The sequence below is a fragment of the Anomaloglossus baeobatrachus genome, chromosome 11 (assembly GCF_048569485.1).
Source record: "Anomaloglossus baeobatrachus isolate aAnoBae1 chromosome 11, aAnoBae1.hap1, whole genome shotgun sequence".
In the NCBI taxonomy this organism is placed as follows: Eukaryota; Metazoa; Chordata; class Amphibia; order Anura; family Aromobatidae; genus Anomaloglossus; species Anomaloglossus baeobatrachus.
The window spans coordinates 132,795,638-132,822,997 of NC_134363.1; the positions used below are offsets into that span (position 1 = coordinate 132,795,638).

At 47.9% G+C, this 27,360-nt stretch overlaps 1 protein-coding gene across 1 annotated transcript in view; it reads left to right on the forward strand.

The window, feature by feature from the left end:
• The first annotated feature begins 3,725 nt into the window (after positions 1-3,725).
• Positions 3,726-27,360, forward strand: part of ACOT7 (acyl-CoA thioesterase 7) — a 342,748-nt gene continuing 319,113 nt past the window's right edge. Inside the window, exon 1 of the mRNA XM_075328840.1 lies at positions 3,726-4,108. The gene's annotated coding sequence lies outside the window, so the exon portion shown is untranslated. The remainder of the gene's footprint in view (positions 4,109-27,360) is intronic.

Below are 27,360 nucleotides of genomic sequence, written 5' to 3' on the forward strand. Positions count from 1 at the left end.
GGCTCAAAATGTGAGTCGAGTATCCTGCGTGTGTCCTGCGTGTGATATGCGTACAATGTGTGTTTTTTTCCTCATATAGCATCCGTATGACATGTGAGCGTCATGCGGGTGCTATGTGAGTTTTTAGGTAAGCAGCGTCAGACTGGCTACGGGAGAAAGCTCCTGTAAAACCTGTCCTGGCCGCGGTTACCTGCACTCAGCTCCAGAGCTGTAATCTGAGCTCCAGCGTCTGCCTGATCTGTTTGCAGCTATGCTGACCTGACCAGCAGTCGCCAGGGAATCCATCACTCGGCGCTCGCTGTTCAGGCTGCAGTCTGGAGCTCAGGGGACAGCTTCGGGGTTCAGTGCAGGTAACAGCGGTCAGGCCTGGTTTTACAGGAGTTTCCTCCGGTAGCCAGTCTGACGCGGTATGCAAGTGTCAGGATCCGTGTGACATGCGCATGCCACCCGGATTCTGACTTGCATGAGGGTGACAGAGCTGAGAATCGCATCAAATCGCAGCATGCTTGCATGCATGCTGCGATTTCATGGAGAGCCTGTGTAGAGTCCTTAAAAAACGGGGAAATGGAGCCTCATAGGAAACCATTTGCAAGATTGCAATCCGTTTCTCAAGGCGAGGAAATATGCAGGACAAAAACGCTAATGGAGAAGAGGCCCTAGGCTTATTACAGGACAGCTCCCTGCTGTGAAATGGATGCGCCCCCTGGGCTGTCCAGATCACAGCACAGGGAGGAGATCAGCGCCATCTTTCTACAGCTCACAGCGGTCATGCTGTGTGCTGAACTTTTCCCCCTGTCACCCATTCGGCCTGTGGGAGTAGTGTACCGCACCCGTTCCCCCTGCTGCCAATGCTACCGTCTCCAATAACACCCCCACACTTTCGCCCCATGGCCTGTCACCTGTCAGCCTGTGTGAGTAGTGTCTTGTGCGTGCGTGTGGCAGAGCATTTTGTGTGTGCGTGCGTGGCAGAGCATTGTGTCAGCGTGCATGGCAGAGCATTGTGTATGCGTGCGTGTGGCAGAGCATTATGTGTGCATAGCAGAGCATTGTGTGTGCGTGCGTGGCAGAGCATTATGTGTGCGTGCGTAGCAGAGCATTATGTGTGCGTGTGTAGCAGAGCATTATGTGTGCGTGCGTGGCAGAGCATTGTGTGTACATGCTTGGCAGAGCATTGTGTATGCGTGCGTGTGGCAGAGCATTATGTGTGCGTGCGTGGCAGAGCCTTATGTGTGCGTGCGTGGCAGAGCATTATGTGTGCGTGCGTGGCAGAGCATTGCGTGCGTGGCAGAGCATTGTGTGTGCGTGTGGCAGAGCATTTTGTGCGTGCGTGTGGCAGAGCATTTTGTGTGTGCGTGCGTGGCAGAGCATTGTGTCAGCATGCATGGCAGAGCATTGTATCAGCGTGCATGGCAGAGCATTGTGTATGCGTGCATGGCAGAGCATTGTGTGTGCGTGCATGGCAGAGCATTGTGTGTGCGTGCATGGCAGAGCATTGTGTGTGCGTGCATGGCAGAGCATTGTGTGTGCGTGGCAGAGCATTGTGTGTGCGTGCATGGCAGAGCATTGTGGGTGAGCGTGCGGCAGAGCATTGCAGGCGTGTGGTTTCAGACGTCCGTTTTTAGGTACATGTGACATCCATTTTTAACACGGATGTGACACGTACCCATGTTACCCTATTGTGTACTCATACGGCTGTGTTTTCACACGGATCGTGTGGCCCCACTATTTCACACGGAGACGTGCCCATTGTTTCTCTGGCAGCACGGGTGTCACATGGATCTCACACTGATGTGATCCGTGTTACATTAGTGTGACACGGACCGGAGAAAACACGGGTTTTTAAATAAAAAGATTTTCTATATTTACCTGTAACCAGCGATGCTGTCTCCGGCTCTGCTGCCTCCCGCTCCTGACCCCCGCTCATTATTTTCATTGATTATTCACCACAGTGAGCAGCTGGGAGCAGGGGCATCGCGGTGACAGCAAAAGAGACAGCACCGCCGAGGACAGCATCGCTGGGGACATCGCTAGTGACAGGTGAGTATCCTGCCAGCAGTGTGTGTGCAGGGACGCCCAGGGGGTCATTGGATTTCCCAATGAACTTTGATGACCTCTTGATGACACCCCTGTGACAACTGCGCTACAGCGAGTGTCACGATGGTGACTTCCAGGGGTTCATGAGAGTTCATTGGGAACTCTGATGACCCCCTGGATGTCACTGCAGAAACTGCTGTATACTCACCTGTCACCGGCAATGTCCCCCGCGATGCTGTCCTCAGTTGTGCTGTCCTCGCTGTCCCCGCGATGCTCCGGCTTCCAAATCCTCTGGCAGTGAATGAAACTAATGAGCGGGGGTCAGGAGCGGGAGGCAGCAGAGCCGGAGACAGCATCGCTGGTTACAGGTAAATATAGAAAATCTTTTCATTGCAGAGACACATGTCACATGTATGCAAACACGGATGTCACACATGTGACACACATATGACACACGTATGACACACATGTGACCATAACCATGCGTGTGACTGGTACCTGATTAAACACGGATGTCTGAAACTGGCCTATTACAGGGGTGGAACCCTTCGGCCCACGGGACATATGTGGCTCGCGATGATCTTTCCTGCGGCCCCTGGGCAGATTCCCAGGGACAGGAGTGCTCAGGCAGCAGCCATGTCTTGCTGGCTGCTGGCCCTTTAAATCTCGCATAGAATACATGTCCACCAACCTGGAAGGAGCCCATACATTTTAGGCTCAGCCATACATTCACTGGAGGACATACTTTGTGGGTGTTGTAAGCCTGCAATGTGCTCTGCTCTCGTCCCACAGAAGAGGAGCGGCTGCCCCAGCGTCCCTCAGGTTTGTGCCCCCAGGCCTGTCTGAGCCCCTTCAGCTTCCCCAGGCCCGTGTGCGCTCCTCTCCAGCCTCCCCAGGCCCGTGTGCGCTCCTCTCCAGCCTCCCCAGGCCCGTGTGCGCTCCTCTCCAGCCTCCCCAGGCTCGTGTGCGCTCCCCTCCAGCCTCCCCAGGCTCGTGTGCGCTCCCCTCCAGCCTCCCCAGGCCCGTGTGCGCTCCTCTCCAGCCTCCCCAGGCCCGTGTGCGCTCCTCTCCAGCCTCCCCAGGCCCGTGTGCACTCCCCTACAGCCTCCCCAGGCCCGTGTGCGCTCCTCTCCAGCCTCCCCAGGCCCGTGTGCGCTCCTCTCCAGCCTCCCCAGGCCCGTGTGCGCTCCCCTCCAGCCTCCCCAGGCCCGTGTGCGCTCCCCTCCAGCCTCCCCAGGCCCGTGTGCGCTCCCCTCCAGCCTCCCCAGGCCCGTGTGCGCTCCTCTCCAGCCTCCCCAGGCTCGTGTGCGCTCCCCTCCAGCCTCCCCAGGCTCGTGTGCGCTCCCCTCCAGCCTCCCCAGGCTCGTGTGCGCTCCCCTCCAGCCTCCCCAGGCCCGTGTGCGCTCCTCTCCAGCCTCCCCAGGCCCGTGTGCGCTCCTCTCCAGCCTCCCCAGGCCCGTGTGCACTCCCCTACAGCCTCCCCAGGCCCGTGTGCGCTCCTCTCCAGCCTCCCCAGGCCCGTGTGCGCTCCCCTCCAGCCTCCCCAGGCCCGTGTGCGCTCCCCTCCAGCCTCCCCAGGCCCGTGTGCGCTCCCCTCCAGCCTCCCCAGGCCCGTGTACGCTCCCCTCCAGCCTCCCCAGGCCCGTGTGCGCTCCCCTCCAGCCTCCCCAGGCCCGTGTGCGCTCCCCTCCAGCCTCCCCAGGCCCGTGTGCGCTCCCCTCCAGCCTCCCCAGGCCCGTGTGCGCTCCCCTCCAGCCTCCCCAGGCCTCTGGCAATGTGGGATATTGTCTTTTAATAAAATGGAGCCAGAGATCGTGGAACATGCATGCGCGGATGCACCATTTTAATGAAGACAGAATAGTGTGGTAATGAAGACGCGCTGCAATGGTGGTGCTGTGCGATATTCAAATAAACACAAGGGGGGAAAGCCAGGAGGACGCCGGAGGAAAAATAAATATCGAGGACCCGACCCACAAAGGCCAAGTCCCCGCTGCACACAATCAAAGTGCAGGGCATTTCTGAAACTTTGATTAAAGATATTTCATCAGCCAAGCAGCGGATCTTTCTATAACAGGTATGCCTGGATTCAGCATCTTACTGCCTGTATGCCACTGCCTTTACTTTATACAGCAAAATCCTGCTGGTTGGCTCTCTTTAATAGGTTGCAATGTTTTAACAACTTGGTAGTTGTGCAAAAACATTGTGATTTTTGGCATTTACACCACCGTGTCGGCCAGCTGCACCAATACAAGCATAGAATGCGCAGCGCATGGGTGGGAACAGGCGTGGTCATGTCCGCTCATCAAATTCATCGTAGCTTACATAACTAAAGATGTGTAAAGCCTGCTTTACACGTTGCAATTTCGCATAGGATATCGTATGCGATTTGCAATGCCCCCATCGTATGTGAGGCATGTTCAATTTGTTGAACGTGCCGCACAAACGATTAACCCCCGTCACACGTACTTACCCGTCCATACGACCTCAATGTGGGTGGCGAACGTCCACTTCCTGGAGTGGGAGGGACGTTCGGCATCACATCGACGTCACATGGCAGCCGGCCAATTGAAGTGGAGGGGCGGAGATGAGCGGGACGTAAATATCCCGCCCACCTCCTTCCTTCCGCATTGCCGGCTGGAGCCGCGGGACGCAGGTAAGATCTGTTCAATGTTCCCGGGGTGTCACACACTGCGACGTGTGCTGCCTCGGGAACATTGAACAACCCGATGTGCAATTCGTCAGGATTCAACGACGTGTATGCGATGAACGTTTTAACGTTCAATAGCAATCGCACGTAGCTGTCACACACTACAATGTACCTTACGATGCCGGATGTGCGTCACTTACGACGTGACCCCGCCGACACATCGTAAGATATATTGTAGCGTGTAAAGCGGGCTTAACTTACTCCAGAAATGTCCCCAAAGCAGGTGGATTTTTTTTCCAAGTATAGGACATTAAAAGAAGGTTTTACAATTTATTTTGTTTCTCTATAAATTTGTTAACATTTTTTAATGAAAATCTATGTCATCAAATTAAGACTGCACCTCTATGTTTTTTTTTAGACTGGCTGCTGTATGCAATTGCACCATTGTTTTGGGAATATTTTATTCACCTTGCTTACTATATAGTAAAACTGATATGTTGGTGTGATGCCTCAGGTCATTTTAAAGGGAACCTGTCATCAGAAATTTCGCCCAAAACCTAAAAGATTCCCCCTCTGCAGCTCCTGGGCTGCATTCTAGGAAGGTCCCTGTTATTATTGTGCCCCATGTGAGACCAAAATAAAGCCTTTATAAAGTTCTACCTTTTTGTATGCAGCTTCTGTAAATCCGTCACGGGGGCGGGCTCTCTGCCGTCCGTTATTCTGCCTCCTGGTCCTGTATGCCGCCCCCATCGCTCCTTTCCATATCTGATGCACCGCCCACTGCTCCAGCCATCCCCGCGCATGCCCAGTGCCAGTCTCACAGGACTGAGCAGTGTGACCGCTGGTGACGTGTGCGCAGGCAAGTGATTATGGACGGGACTGTGACTGTTATCAGCAAGTACCCGGCCATAATCTCTTGAGCGCGCAAACCTCTCCAGCATTCACACTGAGCTCAGTGTAGATGCTAGACTGTATGGGCTGCTTCCAGGGATGACGTCCCTTTGTCATGTGATAGGGGCGTGTTCGAAATACTATCACGTGACAAAGGGACGTCATTCCTGGAAGCAGCCCATACAGTCTAGCATCTACACTGAGCTCAGTGTGAATGCTGGAGAGATTTGCGCGCTCAAGAGATTATGGCCGGGTACTTGCTGATAACAGTCACAGTCCCGTCCATAATCACTTGCCTGCGCACACGTCACCAGCGGTCAAACTGCTCAGTCCTGTGAGACTGGCACTGGGCATGCGCGGGGATGGCTGGAGCAGTGGGCGGTGCATCAGATATGGAAAGGAGCGATGGGGGCGGCATACAGGACCAGGGGGCAGAATAACGGACGGCAGAGAGCTCGCCCCCGTGACGGATTTACAGAAGCTGCATACAAAAAGGTAGAACTTTATAAAGGCTTTATTTTGGTCTCACATGGGGCACAATAATAACAGGGACCTTCCTAGAATGCAGCCCAGGAGCTGCAGAGGGGGAATCTTTTAGCTTTTGGGCGAAATTTCTGATGACAGGTTCCCTTTAAGTTCAGAGACACCAAACATGTATAAGTTTACTGTTATCTAAGAGGTTAAAAAAAATCAGACATTTGCGCCATTTTACGAAAACCGTAGCATTCTCATTTTTCGGGATCTATGGCTCAGTGATGGCTTATTTTTTGCATCTCGAGCTGACTTTTTAACAGTACCATTTTTGCACAGATGCTAAGCTTTCATCTCCTGTTATTGCATTTTGTGCAAAATTTGTGGCGACTATGAAACGTAATTTTGGCGTTTGGAATTTTTTTGATGCTACGCCGTTTATTGATCAGGTTAATTGATTTTATATTTTGATCGGGCATTTCTGAATATGGCGATACCAAACCTGTATATTTTTTTTAACTCTTTAATTTTCAATGGGGCGAACAGGGGGTGATTTGAACTTTTTATGTTTTTTTTATTTTTTTTAAACTTAACTTTTTTTTTTTCTTTTAATTTTACTAGTCCCCCTAGGGGACTATAAGGATCAGCAGTCTGATCACTCATTTATTTCTGTAGATCACAGCAGCATTGCTGTGATCTGCAGAAAAGCAGCTCTCCTCTCACACACGGTCCTCTGACCAAACTCTGATGACTCTGATGGAAAATACTAATGAAACTTCGACCAACCACTGAGGACTCTCATCTCTTTAAAACATTTTTCTTCTATCTACTGGTTAACACGGTACAAAGATGTATTTTATCTGGATGAAATTCTGAGAGTTTTTTGTGTGAAAGAGGAATCAGATGCCTCAGATTTGTTACAGGTGCATGACTCTTGATATATTTAGCACATCTCAGGCATCGTTCACACCAGTGACTGAAATCTACTCCAGCCATCAGCTGATACAGACATCTGCTATATTTATGCCACTTTCTGCTGTAAGGTGAAGTTATCCATTGGGCTTTGATTTTTCTGTAAAGTTTGTGCTTCTTATCTTACTGTAAATAATTTTATGCCAAAACAGACAAACGTTTTCTCTACTGGCCAATCCAAAAAATATTTGCTTTTGGAGCACAGAGGCTTCTTCATCAGGCAAATTTACAAATGAAACAAAAGTTGATTTCCGGATTATCGGCTGATTAAATAGGCCAGCCGACTGAGGAGCAAAAAGTTGTCCATCAGGCGACAGATGATTGTGCTGATGATTGTCCTGTGCTAGAGTTATTCAGAATCGATTCACAGGATCTGGTCTATTGAGCTCATCAGTAATCGGAAAATCATCAGTAATCTGAGAGCCCTGAGATGCGCGGAGGAAGGAGACTGTTCTCAAGGCATCATGCGGCCACAGAATACTGACATGGCCGATATACTGGGTCATACAAATCGATTTGTACCAACTGTATTCTGTGCACCTGGAAGTGCGATGATCGGCCGGTCTAGAAAGACCATTAAATGACAGACGATCGACTGGATGTGGCCGATCAGCGGTCGTTTAACAGACATGATCGGCCATTGTAAGCGCACTGTGCTTCCCACAAGACTATATCCAGATGAGAACAACTGGACCCATCATTCCCATAGCTCACAATTACTGGCTGATCGGCCACCAGTGATACACTTTAAATTAGGGCTACACAGCAGCATGAGCGGGCGACATCTAGATCATGTGTCTCATTGCTACATTGAAAGACAAATGTTTCCAAATGTGTTTTGATTTTCTGTTTTTCTTTATTACCTTTTATTACTGCCATATTTGCTATACTTATAAATGTGAGGTTCTTAGTGCACATTTTAACCAAATTGTGCAAGCCCATCTGCCAACGACAAGGCGACCTCATCAGATGGGGCCCTACACTAACCTATTTATTGTATCTATAATATTCTTCTTATTATTATCCTAGTAATCTATTCATTACTATTATAATATTATTATACTTCTTATTACTATCATTACTCTAGTACTATAAGATCACTAGAATTAAAGCTGTTGATCCAGAAGAAGGCAAAAAACCCCTAGACACATTCAGCCAATTTGTGTCAAGGGGAAAAATTCCTTCTCGACCCCGGAAAAAGGCGATCAGTCCGAGAACCCTGGATCAATCCTGCTGGTGCCTAATAATGTGTTATGTTATTATTATATTATTCCTAATAATAATGTAATATTATCATTTATATTACTATTATTTTTTTAAATTCTATTTCTATGCTTTTTAACTTATTCTTTTTAATATTATAATTATTACTAATATTTCTATTATTTCTTTATTTGCTATGAATTAGATCCCTATTTCTAAAGCTGTTGATCCAGAAGAAGGCAAAATTCCCCGGACACATTCAGCCAATTTGTGTCTCAAGGGGAAAAATTCCTTCTCGACCCCGGGAAAAGGCGATCAGTCCGAGACCCTGGATCAAATCGCCTAATACCTATTAATGATATACTAATTATTCTAGTCATTACTATAAATGCTATTATTATTATTACTATTTATTTATTTATGCTATTTTTAGTTTGTTGCTATTTTACTGATCGTATTACTATTCTATTATTATTATTCACCACTGTAATTCTAGATATTTTTGGATTATTGCTATTTTATTATTACTATTATTATTAACATTTGTTTTCATATTTTACTAAAATTATATCTTAGATTCCTATTCCTAAAGCTGTTGATCCAGAAGAAGGCAAAAAAAACCTGGACACCTTCAGCCAATTTGTGTCTCAGAGGGAAAAATTCCTTCTCGACCCTGGGAAAAGGCGATCAGTCCGAGACCCTGGATCAAATCCCCTAATACCTATTAATGATATGCTAATTATTCTAGTCATTACTATAAATACTGTAATAATATTAGTATTACTATTATTATTATACTATTATTTATGCTATTTTTAGTTTGTTGCTATTTTACTGATCGCATTACTGTTCTATTAATTTTATTATTATTATTCTACTCTGTAATATTTAATTCTAGATATTTTTGGATTATTGCTATTTTATTATTACTATTATTATTAACATTTGTATTGATATTTTACTAAAATTATAACTTAGATTTCTATTCCTAAAGCTGTTGATCCAGAAGAAGGCAAAAAAACTCTGGACACCTTCAGCCAATTTGTGTCTCAGGGGGCAATATTCCTTCTCGATCCCAAGAAAAGGCGATCAGTCCGAGAACCCTGGATCAAACCTGCTGAGATTATTTTTATGGCCCTAATTATCATTATTGTACAATTAATGTTAGTTACTGCTCCTATTATTATTCTTATTTTTATTATTATTATTATTACGATATTTGATACTATATTACTGCTCCTATTATATGTCTTTTTAATGTTTTTACTACATTTTTAATCTATTTCTAAACCTAATAATTACTATTTTATGGTTGTTATTATTATTATTATACTTACCAGATTTTATGCTGTTGATGTTCTTACAGCTTGTATGTTGGGTCCACAATCCATCAGCGTCTCCTCACTTTGAAGAGGTTGGTCCAAATGGTGTTTCTTATTCTACTGAGGTTGGAGCTGATGTATTTGAATATGGAGGACTGCTGGCGGATGATCTGTCTCTGCGCCGGCTGCTTCTTAACTCGTTGTCTCTTTGCTGTCTTGTTCTGAAGTCTTTGTCTCTTTGTCAGGTGGATCTGAAGTCGTTGACTCTGTGCTGGCTGGTGGTGATCTTGTTGACTCTGTGCCAGCTGGTTCTGATCTCATTTTCTCTTTGCTGGCTGGTTCTGGATGCTTGTTGTGGTATTTTGCATCATTCGCCGTTTAGCTCCTGAACTTTTCTTTCTTTTTGGTGTCTTCTTTCTCATCTTCTTCAAATTCTTTCACCTCTCGATACTTCATAGGTTCGGATATCACCACATCATTCCACTGCTCTGACGTCTTCTTGGTGTCTTCTTTCTCACTTTCTTCCTGGTCTTTCACCTCCATTGGTTCCGTTATCTCCTCTTCATTCTGCTCTTCTGGCGTCACTGATGGTGGCTCTGACGTCCCTGATGGCGGCTCTGACGTCCCTGATGGCGGCTCTGGCGTCACTGATGGCGGCTCGGGTCTTTTTTCATGTAATGGAAACCGAAGATATTTTTCCTGGGCTTCACGGTTGGTCGGCATCAGGCGCTGAGAAAAAAAGAGCAAGTTAATTGTCTGCTGAGACGTTCCTTTACATCTATGGACAGAACATGAGGACATAATATGAGGAGTGATCAGTCACCTCCATCTTGAAGATCGGTGATGGGAGGAATCTGGTGCTGGAGATGAGCAGTTGGTTTTCCGCCTCCTCCTTGGTGCTGGGACGAGCTGGAGAGAAAACACAAGCAGATAATGGGATCAATCATACAATATCCAGAAATCCTTAAAATTACTGGACAATAACTTTAACCCAAATCCCCGTGACCTGCTGGATTCTGAATGATTCTGTGCAAAGAAAATCACACAAATTACTATGGAAAACTATTTTCTAACAGATTTTCTGATCAATCTACAATGTGTTGCAATTCTGTGCTGGACTAATAGATATTCTGGATTATTAAATGCTGGATTATAGGAATGACACTTTATTCTCAAATTAACTGGAAATTGTTATTATATAAAATAATAATCTCACATAATAAGTATCCAGATCCGAAGACACATTCCTGGCGGCAGTAGACGTCCTAAAGAAAACAGAATCCGGTGAGTGTCCACTTATAACTCATCAGGGATGGACAATAGAACGAGGGTCCTTGTATAATAAAGCTGCAGACCTCCATAGAGCTGCTGCTCCGTGCCATCTTGTAAATATCGTACATTGATAACTCCATAGCAAAATCTGTGAATCCAAAAAAGATTTAGTCACAGATCTGATAAATACACAAACACCGCAGCTTCCCACACATATTTATAGTGACCGTCCCCCCAGGTATTGGACCCCATTACACCCATACATCGAGGCAACATGATCAAATCCAGACTATTCTGGGTGTTTGTAGAGTCTCCAGTATAGGTAATACCACAAGAAAACACTGTACATTGATGATTGTACTGGGGCCTGTAAATACAGATATATGGCATACATGGATTTCTATGTTCTTCATGCAAATAAAAACAGGTAACCCCACAAAAATGACAGTGAAAGTGACTTCATTACTAGCACATAGAGCCTGACCCCCAATAACAGCGCCAGGACACCAATCCCACTGACATTAGTGGTAAATAATGCCCCAATAAATAACGCCGGCCGCAGTGTCCTGTGTTACCTAAACATAAACTTCTGCTTTCCTGCAGCCACTAGGGGGAGCACAGTGCACCAGTAAATACAGATTGCACTGATAGTGCCCCCTAGTGGCCGGTGACAGCAGCGGTTGTGGCAGAATTCTCTGCTCTGCCCGGTTTCTCGCCTGTTTTGAGTTTAGGTGAAATAATAAAATCATCAGCGGATTCCAGATAACAGGAAAGAAGCATCGAGGAGAGGAGATAAATCAGTGTCCGATCATCAGGGGATGTGATGGCGGCACTCACCGATATACAACTCCACTCGTCACTGTCTGTAATAGACTGAGGATGAGTGACAGTTTGTTTTATGTTTATTGCTTCATATTCAAATCCAGCAATCTTATTGGCTGCTGACCAGTGTCATGCAACACACAGAATTTAAAGGGACAGGACGCTGTTATTTCTCCACAATGCATTTCATACAGACATGCTATAACTCTGCATAATATATGAAGCTGGGGAGATAATCTGGGGGAGCAGCTTTATGTTTTCATACTCAGCAATTAAAATGTCACTATAGATATCGTCAGAACATTATATTCTACATATTATTAGAGTATCGGTGCATGAAGGAGTTAATTATAAATTATATTATTTTCAATTACCTCTTCCTGAACAGGATATTTTACAAAGGTTTTTTTTATCACACGGCTGATGGTTTATTTCTACATTACTGACATTTAACCCCATTACAACAGCCTTACAGAGATAAACAGCAGGCAGAAAAAAGTAAATAGCGCCCCCTAGCGTCGGAAAATCTTCGCAATTTCAGCTACCGGGGGTAGCTGACACCCTGGAGATCATGATTTTTTCAGGTCCCCGTTCACGTGATCATCGGTATACACCATATACCGATGGTCATGTTACAGTAAATGACAGCGCATGGTGAAAAATGATTTATCTCCCAAATGGCATGATCAAACATGTCAGATCAAACATGTCAATCTCAAAATGTCAAAAATAGAAAGCTATGGCTCTTGGCAGAAGGGGAGGAAGAACCAGAAACGAAAAAAGAGTGTCTCTCTCCATATGTGTATGTGTGTGTGCTCTGTGTATACATGTGTGTATGCTTGGTACATACATGTGTGTGTGTGTGTGTGTGTATACATATATGTGTAGTATTATTATTTATTATTATTACTAGAAGGTGGCCCGATTCTACGCATCGGGTATTCTAGAATTTACGTATTGTGTAGTTCATGTATGATTTTTGTTATATATATATATATATATATATATATATATATATATATATACAGTCAGGGCCAGAAATATTTGGACAGTGACACAAGTTTTGTTATTTTAGCTGTTTACAAAAACATGTTCAGAAATACAATTATATATATAATATGGGCTGAAAGTGCACACTCCCAGCTGCAATATGAGAGTTTTCACATCCAAATCGGAGAAAGGGTTTAGGAATCATAGCTCTGTAATGCATAGCCTCCTCTTTTTCAAGGGACCAAAAGTAATTGGACAAGGGACTCTAAGGGCTGCAATTAACTCTGAAGGCGTCTCCCTCGTTAACCTGTAATCAATGAAGTAGTTAAAAGGTCTGGGGTTGATTACAGGTGTGTGGTTTTGCATTTGGAAGCTGTTGCTGTGACCAGACAACATGCGGTCTAAGGAACTCTCAATTGAGGTGAAGCAGAACATCCTGAGGCTGAAAAAAAAGAAAATATCCATCAGAGAGATAGCAGACATGCTTGGAGTAGCAAAATCAACAGTCGGGTACATTCTGAGAAAAAAGGAATCGACTGGTGAGCTTGGGAACTCAAAAAGGCCTGGGCGTCCACGGATGACAACAGTGGTGGATGATCGCCGCATACTTTCTTTGGTGAAGAAGAACCCGTTCACAACATCAACTGAAGTCCAGAACACTCTCAGTGAAGTAGGTGTATCTGTTTCTAAGTCAACAGCAAAGAGAAGACTCCATGAAAGTAAATACAAAGGGTTCACATCTAGATGCAAACCATTCATCATTTCCAAAAATAGACAGGCCAGAGTTAAATTTGCTGAAAAACACCTCATGAAGCCAGCTCAGTTCTGGAAAAGTATTCTATGGACAGATGAGACAAAGATCAACCTGTACCAGAATGATGGGAAGAAAAAAGTTTGGAGAAGAAAGGGAACGGCACATGATCCAAGGCACACCACATCCTCTGTAAAACATGGTGGAGGCAACGTGATGGCATGGGCATGCATAGACTTAAGACGGAAAGACCCACAAACAAGCAAGACCTGAAGGCTGCGGCTGTAAAGGCCTGGCAAAGCATTAAGAAGGAGGAAACCCAGCATTTGGTGATGTCCATGGGTTCCAGACTTAAGGCAGTGATTGCCTCCAAAGGATTCCCAACAAAATATTGAAAATAAAAATATTTTGTTTGGGTTTGGTTTATTTGTCCAATTACTTTTGACCTCCTAAAATGTGGAGTGTTTGTAAAGAAATGTGTACAATTCCTACAATTTCTATTAGATATTTTTGTTCAAACCTTCAAATTAAACGTTACAATCTGCACTTGAATTCTGTTGTAGAGGTTTCATTTCAAATCCAATGTGGTGGCATGCAGAGCCCAACTCGGAAAATTGTGTCACTGTCAAAATATTTCTGGACCTAACTGTATATATATATATATATATATATATATATATATATATATATATATATATATATATATATATATATATATATATATATATATATATATATATATAGATGTTGTTGTGTGTAGTTACCAAGTGTTTGTGTAGGGCGCTGTACATGTTCTGGGTGTTGTCTGGGTGTGATGGGGGGTGAGAGCGGTGTTGTATGTGTGTTGCGTGTGTTGCGTTGTTTGTGGAGCGCTGTGTGTCTGTAGCGTTGTGTGTGTGTGTGTGTTGTGCGGTTTGTGTGTGTGTGGTGTGTTTTGGGGGGAGGTATGTTTTGTGCAATGTGTGTGTTGTGCGGTATGTGCGTATATTTGTGTGTGCCGCGGTGTTTGTGTGTTGGGTGTTGTGTGTGTGCAGCGTTGTCTGTGTGTGTGGGTGTCTGTGTAGGGCAGTTGATTGTGGTTCCCAGTGTGTGTGTGTGGTGTGTTGTGCAGTGCGCGCGCGTGTGTGTGTGTGTGTGTGTGTGTTGGGGGGAGGTGTGCACTCCCCATCGTGCTCCATCCCCCATGCAGCGCACTCCCCATCGTGCTCCATCCCCCATGCAGTGCACTCCCCATCGTGCTCCATCTCCCATGCTGCGCACTCCCAAACGTGCTCCATCCGCCATGCTGCGCACTCCCAAATGTGCTCCATCCACCATGCTGCGCACTCCCAAACGTGCTCCATCCGCCATGCTGCGCACTCCCAAACGTGCTCCATCCGCCATACTCCGCACTCCCCATCGTGCTCCATCCCCCATGCAGCGCACTCCCTATCGTGCTCCATCCCCTATGCTGCGCACCCCCTATCGGGCTCCATCTCCCATGCTGCGCACTCCCAAACGTGCTCCATCTGCCATGCTGCGCACTCCCAAACGTGCTCCATCCGCCATGCTGCGCACTCCCAAACGTGGTCCATCCGCCATGCTGCGCACTCCCAAACGTGCTGCATCCACCATACTCCGCACTCCCCATCGTGCTGCATCCCCCATGCTGCGCACTCCCAAACGTGCTCCATCCGCCATGCTGCGCACTCCCAAACGTGCTCCATCCGCCATGCTGCGCACTCCCAAATGTGCTCCATCCGCCATGCTGCGCACTCCCAAACGTGGTCCATCCGCCATCCTGCGCACTCCCAAACGTGCTCCATCCGCCATGCTGCGCACTCCCAAACGTGCTCCATCCGCCATGCTGCACACTCCCAAACGTGGTCCATCCGCCATGCTGCGCACTCCCAAACGTGCTCCATCCGCCATGCTGCGCACTCCCAAACGTGCTCCATCCGCCATGCTGCGCACTCCCAAACGTGCTCCATCCGCCATGCTGCGCACTCCCAAACGTGCTCCATCCGCCATGCTGTGCACTCCCAAACGTGCTCCATCCCCCATGCTGCGCACCCCCCATCGTGCTCCATCCCCCATGCTGCACCAGCATCAGCCTCTCTACCCGCAGCATCAGCCTCTCTGCCCGCAGCATCAGCCTCTCTCCTCCCAGCATCAGCCTCTCTACCCGCAGCATCAGCCTCTCTCCTTCCAACATCAGCCTCTCTGTCCCCAGCATCAGCCTCTCTGTCCCCATCATCAGCCTCTCTCATCCCAGCATCAGCCTTTTTTTGTCCCTAGCATCAGCCTCTCTCCTCCCAGCATCAGCCTCTCTCCTCCCAGCCTACCCCAGCCTCAGCTTCCCCCAGCATAAGCCTCTCTCCTCCCAGCATCAGCCTCTCTCCTCCCAGCATCAGCCTCTCTCCTCCCAGCATCAGCCTTTTCTGTCCCCAGCATCAGCCTCTCTCCTCCCAGCCTACCCCAGCCTCAGCCTCCCCCAGCATCAGCCTCCCCCAGCATCAGCCTCTTTCCTCCCAGCATCAGCCTCTCTCTTTCCAGCATCAGCCTCTCTCCTCCCAGCCTACCCCAGCCTCAGCCTCCCCCAGCATCAGCCTCCCCCAGCATCAGCCTCCCCCAGCATCAGCCTCTCTCCTCCCAGCATCAGCCTCTCTCTTCCCAGCATCAGCCTCTCTCCTCCCAGCCTACCCCAGCCTCAGCCTCCCCCAGCATCAGCCTCTCTCCTCCCAGCATCAGCCTCTCTCCTCCCAGCCTACCCCAGCCTCAGCCTCCCCCAGCATCAGCCTCTCTCCTCCCAGCATCAGCCTTTTCGGTCCCCAGCATCAGCCTCTCTCCTCCCAGCCTACCCCAGCCTCAGCCTCCCCCAGCATCAGCCCCTCCCCTCCCAGCATCAGCCTTTTCGGTCCCCAGCATCAGCCTCTCTCCTCCCAGCCTACCCCAGCCTCAGCCTCCCCCAGCATCAGCCTCTCTTCTCTCAGCCTCCCCATCCCAGCCTTCCCCAGGATCAGCCTCTCTCCTCCCAGCCTCCTCCAGCACGCCGTGCTCCTCTGCCGACACTCACACACACCCGATCGCATACACTCACACACACACACTCCCGATCGCATACACACACACACACCCGATCGCATACACTCACACACACCCGATCGCATACACTCACACACACCCGATCGCATACACTCACACACACCCGATCGCATACACTCACGCACACACACATTAACGATATTGCACATACGCGCTCACACTCACAACATCCGGAGATACCACATGCTTCTGGCCATGTGATCCTCCGGCAGGTCCTGGAAGCTCACAGCACAGTATCACCGCCGAGAAGCAAGCGATATCCCAGGATGTTGTGAGTGTGTGGATGCGATGTGATGTGTGTGTGAGGTGTGTGTGAGAGTGAGTGTGATCTGATGTGTGTGTGTGTGCTGTTATGTGTGTGCGTGTGTGTATGTTCCGCCGCTGCAGGACCTTGATGCGCTGGTAACTATGCTACCATGGTTACCAGCGTATCTCGTCCCCCGCTCGCACGGGAGCCCACACCAGCATACGCCGGCCAACCACCAGCAATGCGAGGGTATGTGTCAGCTGGTTTGGCGGCGTACGCTGATGTGGGCTCCCGGGGGTACAGTACTCACCTGGCAGTCGTGGCTCCGTGACCGTGTCGGTTCGGGGAATGCGTGGGGGGGGCGGGGCCAGAGCTAGCGTGCATTGCGTGAGGGGGGCGGGGCGTGGCCGAATTGCCAATGCCTGGAGGGTGCCGGGGCGAGAGGCCAATCTGTGGGGGGGGGGCGGAGCCTGGGTGAGCGGCCAATCCGTGCGGGGGGCGGGGCCATGGCGAGCCCAGCAGCCAATCAGCTTTGTGTCACCGTAAGGACACAATTTTGGAGCAAGACGGACAGACAGACAGACAGAATAAGGCAATTATATATATAGATAGCGCCATTTATTCCATGGCACTTTACAGGTGAAAAGGGTATACATAAAAACAAGTACAACAATCATTAACAGTACAAAACAGACTGGTACAGGAGGAAAGAGGACCCTACCCACGAGGGCTCACGGTCTACAGGGGATGGGTCAGGGTACAATAGGTGAGGAATGTGTATGTTGAAATGCTTGGTGTATACATGCGTGTATGCTATGTGGTGTGTGTGAGATATATACAAGTGCATCTCAATAAATTAGAATATCATCAAAAAGTTAATTTATTGCAGTAATTCAATACAAAAAGAGAAACATATTACATAGAGTCATTACACACAGAGGGATCTATTTCTATATATTATATAGAGTCATTACACACTGAGGGATCTATTTCTATATATTACATAGAGTCATAACACACAGAGGGATCGATTCCTATATATTTTATAGAGTCATTACACACAGAGGAATCTGTTCCTATATATTTTATAGAGTCATTGCACACAGAAGGATCTATTTCAAGTGTTTATTTCTGTTAATGTTGATGATTATGACTTACAGCCAATGAAAAACAAAAAGTCATTATCTCAAAAAATTTAAATAATTAGTACAAAACACCTGCAAAAGCTCCCTAAGCATTAAAATGGTCCCTTAGTCTGGTTCAGTAGGTTACACAATCATGGGGAAGACTGCTGTCTGGACAGAAGTCCAGAAGGCAGTTATTGACACACTCCACAAGGAGGGTAAGCCACAAAAGGTCATTGCTAAAGAAGCTGGCTGTTCACAGAATGCTGTATCCAAGCATATTAATAGAAAGCTGAGTGGAAGGAAAAAGTGTGGTAGAAAAAGGTGCACAAGCAATAACCGCAGCCTTGATAGGATTGTTATGAAAAGGCCATTCAAAAATTTCGGGGAGATTCACAAGGTGTGGACTTCTGCTGGAGTCAGTGCTTCAAGAGCCATCACACACAGACGTATCCAGGACATGGGCTACAAGTGTCACATTCCTTGTGTCATCCCACTCAAGACCAATAGACAACGCCAGAAGTGTCTTACCTGGGCCAAGGAGAAAAATAACTGGACTGTTGCTCAGTGTCCAAGGTGTTATTTTCAGATGAAAGTAATTTTTGCATTTCATATGGAAATCGCGGTCCCAGAGTCTGGAGGAAGAGTGGAGAGGCCACAATCCAAGCTGCTGAGGTCTAGTGTGAAGTCTCCACAATCAGTGATGGTTTGGGGAGCCATGTCATCTGCTGGTGTAGCTCCACTGTGTTTTATCAAGACCAAAGTCAGCGCAGCCGTCTACCAGGAAATTTTAGAGCACTTCATGCTTCCCTCTGCCGACAAGCTTTTTGCAGATGGAAATTTCATTTTCCAGCAGGACTTGGCACCTGTCCACACTGCCAAAAGAACCAATACCTGCATTAATAACCACAGTATCACTGTGTTTGATTGTCCAGCAAACTCGCCTGACCTAAACCCCATAGAGAATCTATGAGAGACACCAGACCCAACAATGCAGACGAGCTGAAGGCTGCTATCAAAGCAACCTGGGCTTCCATAACACCTCAGCAGTGCCACAGGCTGATCACCTCCATGCCACATTGCCACATTGATGCAGTAATTCATGCAAAAGGAGCCACAACCAAGTATTGAGGCATTTACTGTACAGACTTTTCAGCAGGCGCCAACATTTCTGAGTGCAAAATCATTTTTCAGTTGGTCTTATATAATATTCTAATTTTCTGAGATAATGAATTTTGGGTTTTCATTGTCTGTAAGCCATAATCATCAACATTAACAGAAATAAACACATGACATAGATCCCTCTGTGTGTAATGACTCTATTTAATATATAGAAATAGATCACTGTGTGTAATGACTCTATATAATTTATAGAAATAGATCCCTCTGTGTGTAATGACTCTATACAGTGTTTCCACCCATATCCTGTCTATCGCCATTAACTTGAGAATGGCGACAGCTATAGGCATAGAAGTGGTGTCTAGGTATAGTAAAGTATCCATGCGCTACGCAAGGAAACCACCTATAGCGCCACATGGTGGAAAACAACGGAGTAAGCATTTTTATATCGAAAACGGAACGACATAGAGAAAAAAAGTGAATTACAAACTTGTAGGGCATCATCAATTCAATACGAATCGACACCTTGCATACAGAAATGCTATGATTAGAACGTGTAAAACTCACAAGGCTGCGGACGTGAAGCGATACCTCATGGAGACCTTCCTACAAGTCATTGGGTATGGTGGCTGTGTGGAGTGGCCTCCACGCACACCTGACCTGACCCCATTGGACTTCTTTCTGTGAGGTCACATCAAACAGCAGGTGTATGCGACCCCTCCACTAACATTGCAGGACCTACGACGACGTATCACAGATGCTTGTGCAAACGTGTCCCCTACCATATTGCACAACCTGCAGCAAGATACAGTATGCTGTCCAGAGTCCAGATGTGCATTGCAGCTGACGGGGGCCACTTTGAGCATCAAAGTTAAATGAGTGCCATATGCGTGACCAGCATTCAATGTTTTGGGGGGATCATGGGTTTCATATCATAGCATTTCTGTATGTAAGGTGTCGATTCGTATTGAATTGATGATGCCCTACAATTTTTTAATTCACTTTTTTTCTCTATCTCGTTCTGTTTTTGAGATAAAAATGCTAACTCTGTTGTTTTCCACCAGGTGGCGCTATAGGTGGTTTCATTGCGTAGCGCATGGCTACTTCACTATACCTAGACACCACTTCTATGCTTATAGTGGTCGCTGTTCTCAAGTTAATAGTGGTGGACAGGATATGGATGGACACACTGTATAATATATAGAAACTAGAAATAGGCCCGATGCTATTGCATCAGGAGTGCGGTGGAATAAACATCTGTCTGTGCTTAATGGTCCTGACAGGAGCAATGGTGAGTGGGGCTGGTGGCATACAGATTTGGTGAGGGGGTCTGTGGGCATACAGTTCTGGTGAGGGGGGTCTATGGGCATACAGATCTGGTGGGGGGGAGCTGGGGGCATACAGATCTGGTGGGGGGGAGCTGGGCGCACACAGATCTGGTGGCGGGCATGCAGATCTGGTGGGAGGAGCTGGGCCATACACATCTGGTGGGGGAGAGCTGGAGGCATACAGACCTCTTGGGGGGGGGAATGGGGGCATACAGATCTGGTGGCGGGTATGCAGGTCTGGTGGGAGGAGCTGGGGCCATACACATCTGGGGGGGGGAGCTAGAGGCATACAGATCTGGTGGGGGGCTGGGGAATACAGATCTGGTGGGGGGAGCTGGGGGCATACAGATCTGGTGGGGGGCAGCTGGGGGCATACAGATATGGTGGGGGGGAGCTGGAGGCATACAGATCTGGTGGGGGGGCTGGGGGAATACAGATCTGGTAGTGGGGCATACAGATCAGGTGGGGGGGCTGGGGGCATACAGTTCTGGTGGGGGGCTGGGGGAATACAAATCTGGTAGTGGGGCATACAGATCTGGTAGTGGGGCATACAGATCTGGTGGGGGGGCTGGGAGCATACAGATCTGGTGGGGGGAGCTGGGGGCATACAGATCTGGTGGGGGGCTGAAGGCATACAGATCTGGTGGGGGGAGCTGGGGGCACACATAGCTGGTGGGGGGCTGGAGGCATACAGATCTTGTGGGGGGAGCTGGGGGCATACAGATCTGGCGGGGGGCAGCTGGGGGCATACAGATCTCGTGGGGGGCTGGAGGTGTGACACCCTGGGCAAGCCAGGGGTCACAGGTCATTGCACCACCACACCCTACACCCCAGTTAGGTACATCAAGGCTAACCAAAAATCCTTGTTGCCTTCCTCCAGAGGCTGATGTTCACACCAGTGGGTGGGCCAGGCGGTTGGCTCCACCCACCGAGGAGGACACAGCTCTGGAGGCAGGAAGAACCAGGGAGATAGAGTTCGGAGGAGGAAGTGGAAGGAGTGGAAGATTAGCCCAGGCAGGGCTCAAGTGAAGTTCGGTTAGGGGAGGAAGTGAAGTGGAAGTGGTAAAGGAGGAGTAGGAGAAGTTGAAGGAAGGTGAAAGGTGACAGAAAGAAAGCCTGAAGTAGTCCAGCTGTGTGCAGGACAGGTTCATCAAGGTCAGCAACGGCGGTGACTGTCTGGAGGGGGACCGTCTGGAAGTTCCTGGAAGGACCGCGGATGGGTAGTGGCCCGGCGGTCTGGAGCAGTGTACCAAAGGACAGTCAGCACCAGGGCAGGGGCCTCTCGGACCCCGGCAAGGCTAGGAGTCACCATAATTTGCCAAATCCGTCAGTGAAGGGGACGTAGATCCCCCAACAACCAAGTCCCGATTGAAGGCAACAGCCCAACCATTGTAGCAGAAACACCGCCACCGCCAAGGCACCAGTTTCTCAGGGCCGGCGCCTGCGGGCAAAGAGTAGAGCTCCTCCGGTCCAGCTTGAAGCCGGGGAGCGGGTTACCGGTGGGAACCCATCGCTACCAACACAGAAACAAAGGTGCAAGGAAAAGGGACATCACCGTCACCTACTGGGAGAGCAAGTGCAGCCGTCCGTGGGAACCGTCTTTCCAGCCGTGTGGTTTACCGTAAAACTGTGTCAACGTCTCAGGCTGAGTGAGTACCACAGTGCCGCAAGGCACAGCGCTGCCCCCGCGTCCCTGCGCCCACCAGGCCCTGCATCTCCCATCTCATCACCGGGCCCCGGGATCACCAACCCCTACCCACGGAGGGGCAACACAACACCTGGCTGCTCCGCATCACCATCCCCGGGATCCCCATATTGAGCAGCGGTGGTGAAATCACCACAACCGGGGGTGGCGTCACGGACAATAAACTATCCCCACACCCAACAACCCCCTTTCACTCACGGGCGAGGAGTGCCGCTCGAGAAACCCCCCGGGATCCGGCCTACAGCTCGAGCCACCACTGAGCAGCAACCGCCGGACCCGAGCAGAAGGGGTGAGCGTAGTGTGCTGACACCCTCCTCCCCGCCCGCGACAGAGGCATACAGATCTGGTGGGGGGCTGGAGGCATACAGATCTGGTGGGGGGGCTGGAGGCATACAGTCATGGGGGCTGGAGGCATACAGTTCTGGTGGGGGGCTAGTGACATACAGATCTGATGAGGGGGGCTGGGGGTATACAGATCTGGTGGGGGGGCTGGAGGCATACAGATCTGGTGGGGAGGGCTGGGGGTATACAGATCTGATGAGGGGGGCTGGGGGCATACAGATCTGGTGGGGGGGCTGTAGGCATACAGATCTGGTGGGGGGGCTGGAGACATACAGATCTGGTGGGGGGGCTGGAGGCATACAGAGCTGGTGAGGGGGGGCTGAAGATATACAGTTCTGGTGGGGGGGCTGGGGGCATACAGATCTGGTCGGGGGGGCTGATGTCCTCTGCAGTAATGAACACATTGTGCTCCTGCTGGTTTCCTTCTGTCCCCTATTGTGAAGTGTCTCACCTGTCCTCTGTGCTCGCGGAGCCTCCAGCTTCAGCACACAGACTCTTCCGTGATAGCATCCGGTGTACGAAGCGGCCGCTGCAGGTTGATGTCATGGCTTTACTGCAGTTGAATGCTTTACGGCGCCACAAAGCATTCAACTGCAATAAAGGGCTGACAGCAGAAGCGGCGGCGGCCCGGACAGGTGAGTATACAGCAGTGTGTGTGTCTGTGTTCAGTATATACATGCATGTGCGCTATGTGTGTGTATGTGTTCGGTGTCTGCTATGTGTGTCTGCTATGTGTGTATATATGTGTGTATGCATGCGTGCAGTGAGGACCCGGAAGCCGGAGCATCGTTCGAACTACGGCTGCGCAACGTACAATGCCGCGGTGCATGCTGGAATAGGAGACAGACAAAACTAGTGATTATGTAAGTGGATAGATCCCTCTGTGTGTAATGACTCTATATAATATATATAGGAATATATCCATCTGTGTGTAATGACTGTATAATATATAGGAATAGATCCCTCTGTGTGTAATGACTCTATATAATATATAGGAATAGACTACTCTGTGTGTAATGACTCTATACAATATGTGTTTCACTTTCTGTATTGAATTACTGAAATAAATATTTTTTTGAGGATATTCTAATTTATTGAGATGCACTTGTAGGTATAGCAAGTCAAAGGAGAAAAACAGCGCCATGTCATGCTGTTTTTGGAAGAGAATGTATGACTTTGTACATGTTAGTATGACTTTTTTTGTGCTGGGTTTTGGAGCAGAAATTGTTCTGCTTTAACCCCTTCACGACCTTGGACGGAGCTATCCGTCAAGGATCGTGTCCCGTTAAGCCCCGCCCCCTGCCACGGGCAGGTGGCGGCGGTCGGCACACATATCAGCTGTTTTCAACAGCTGACATGTGTGCCTGCTAGCCGCGGGTGGAATCGCTTCCACCCGCGGTTATTAACCCCTTAAATCTTGCTGCCAAAGTCTGGCAGCAAGATCTAAATGCGTGCGGCCATGTTTGTTACTTACTGCCGCCCCCACCGGAAGTCACGTGCGTTATCACGTGACTTTTGGTGGTTGCCATGGTAGCACAGGGTCATGTGATGACGCCTGCAGCTATGATGTTTCACTTTCATTTTCCCTCGGCCAAGAGCAGAGGGAAAAACAAAGTGACTGAATCTGCTGTTTACAGCTGTATAGCTGTGATCAGCAGATAGATAATAGCGATCGGATTGCTGATCGCTATAGCCCCCTAGGGGGACTAGTAAAATAAAAAAAAAAGTAAAAAAAAAGTTTTAAAAAATAAAAAAAAATAAAAACCTAAAAGTTCAAATCACCCCCCTTTCCCCCCATTGAAAATTAAAGGGTTAAAAAGTAAATAAATATACACATATTTGGTATCGCCGAGTTCAGAAATGCCCGATCTATCAAAATATAAAATTAATTAATCTGATTGGTAAACGGCGTAGTGGCAAAAAAATTCCAAACGCCAAAATTACGTTTTTTAGTCGCCGCAGGTTTTACGCAAAATGCAATAACAGGCGATTAAAACGTAGCATCTGCACAGAAATGGTACCATTATAAACGTCAGCTCGAGATGCAAAAAATAAGCCATCACTGAGCCATAGATCCCAAAAAATAAGAACGCTACGTGTTTCGGAAAATGGCGCAAAACATGCACCACTTTTATTGGACAAACTTGTGATTTTTTTTTAACCCCTTAGATACAAGTAAACCTATACATGTTTGGTGTCTACAAACTCGCACCGACCTGAGGCATTACACCCACACATCAGTTTTACCATATAGTACAACACGGTGAATAAAACATCCCAAAAACTATTGTGCGATCACACTTTTTTTGCAGTTTTTCCACACTTGGAATTTTTTTGCTGTTTTCCAGTACAATATATGGTAAAACCTATGGTTTCATTTAAAAGTACAACTCGTCCCGCAATAAACAAGCCCTCATATGGCAAGATTGACGGAATAATAAAAAAGTTACGGCTCTCGGAAGAAAAGAAGCAAAAAACAAAAACGCAAAAACGGAAAGTGCCCGGGGGCTGAAGGGGTTAAAAAGTCAGGAGAATAAACTCTCTCTGAGTTCATTGTATAATAAAAATTACCTGTCAAGATTCTCCGAGTTAGTACTATTATGTTGATACCGAACTTGTATTGATCTTTTTTTTTAATTTAATATTTAAAGTTCAGATATTTAAATAAAAATAAATAATTGGTTTGCAGCATTATTTTCTAAAAGATATAAGTTTTTCTTTGTGTGTGTAGATGGGGATGTGTGCTTTTTTTGCATGGTGAGCTGATGTTTTTATATCATTTTCAGGTATATTTGATGTTTTGATAACTTTTTATTACATTTTCTATGGAGGGGGAGAACAAAAAATAAATAGTTTGTGATTTTTATTTGTTTTTTGTTTATGGTGTTTAATTAATTTTTTATTTTCATAGACCAGACGTTTGTTTATGCGGTGATGCCAACTATTTTTTAAATGTAAATTTTATTATTATTATTCATAATTTTGTTATTTTTAGTGGTTGGAGGATGATTAAAATTTTATTTTTGCAGTTTCTTTTGCATTTTTTTTTTACGTTTTTTTTAGTTATTTTTTTTTACCTTCTTTTACTTCTTACTTTTTTTTCTTCTGCAACCTTTAGACAGTGATGGAGCTCAGCGATGTCACAGCGTAAAGCCTCTTTTAGATGTGGTGCATAAACATCTGAATGAGGCTTTACTGCACAGAGAAGGGCTGCAGAGGAAACTTCTTTCGAAATTGAGAATAGATCAGCATTAGTAGCACAATAACAGGCTGCCATCATGATCTCATCGCCGCTGCCCTTACTGGTACCCATACCTCTTGTCACCACTTGTAATGCTCACCTTTGTTGAGGCGAGCAGTAGTTAGAGTGGACCCACTGGACCACAGGGTGAACCTGGGCTTATGTTAGAATGGTAATAGCAGGCAGGGGCTGTTCTGCGAGCTGTGGACTGTGTGCTGTGCTGCGGGCGTTGAGGCAGGGGCCATCCTGAAAATGTTGCAGTGCGGGCTTCAAATAATGGCACCCGGTATCGGCACGTGCTCAGATTGAGCTGTTGGCTCAAGATCTCATCTGCGCACACGCTGCCTCCAGCCTATTGATGTCTCAGCAGTAGATCTAAGGAAAATGGCACCTAGAGGTGGTGCATGCACCGATGAGATCTCAGCTCGTCATTGAGCCAATAGCTCAAACCATGCGTGCGCTGACTATGGGTGCCATTACTTTGAAGCCCGCACCACCGACAGTTTCTGAATGTTACTGCCTCACAGTGCCCGCAGCGAACATCTGAGACACCCTCCGCACCGCCGGCAGCATCATCGTGCTCCACCACGGCCGCTGCCTCCTGTGACCCCACTCTACCACTGCTGCTGCCAATAAGACACAACCAAATTTAAGGCTGTAACGAGGTGCCGGGGGTGTCTCAGGGGGTGTAGTCGTGGCCCCTTTTTCTATCAGGCTAACCCCCGGCTCCGCCGTCACTATTGGGACAGGAGATTGCTTGGTGGGGCAGAGTGTGGTGGTACAGAAAACACTGTCAGATGTATAAAGACTTTGCAGACGAAGATCAGTTGAATCAGAAGGCATGTTTATTGCACACATCTTCACAACAGTGGCAACAATTGGATAGCGTCGTTTCACAACTTCTGCTGGGGGGGAAAACCTCTTCTTGTCGTCTCCTCTCGTGGGGATGTGCCCGGCTACTCTACTTCACCTGGGCTCCCACTCCGGCTACCACAGACTTGACCCACCCAACTCTGTTTCACCATAGAGGACACTTTCTCTTTCTCTTTTCTTCGTTAGCTGTTCACCTAGCTCCCACACCCTGCCCCCGCTGCTCCTTCTCTCCTGTCCCGGACTCGACTGACTCAAAACTCCAACTTTTCCTCTACAACACTTTCTCTCCCTCCCCCTTCTGCTGCCGGCTCCTCCTTTCTCCTGCACTGTTTCTATGGGGACAGCCGTCCCACCCGGCCTCTGGGGGAAAACCCACTGACACAGTAAAAACACAGTTTATCAATAACATTAACAGCTCTATCTACCCCAGCGTGGGGTATCTTCAGGGGGAAAACTGCACCTCCTTGTAAGGGGTCCGTCCACCCCTTACATTCCTCCCCTCTTTTTGCCTTAGCCTCCCGGCAAGGCTCGCACCTATAAAACAACATCTTAGCAGCAAGGCAATCTCTTTAACACAATTTTTAAACCTTCATGTGAAAACAACAACCACTGAGCACACAAGTTCTGCGCCCGGAGTCCCTCCAAGGGAGCTCCCGGTCTTTGTAGGCAAGTTGCCCGGAGGCCTTCAGCAGGCACTCCCGGTCTTTGCTAGTCTTCTGCCCGGAGGCTTTCACAGCACTCCCGGTCTTGGTAGGCAGGAGCACAAACAATAAAGTCTTCCTTAACATCACGGAGGGAGTCCTCGCACAGTCCGGCATCAGGCTCCTTCCGGGCTCGGTAACTTAAACATGGTTACAACCTATAAAACTTCACCGGTTCTTCAACACTACCGGTTCTTAGCACAGATATGTCCCCCACCTCC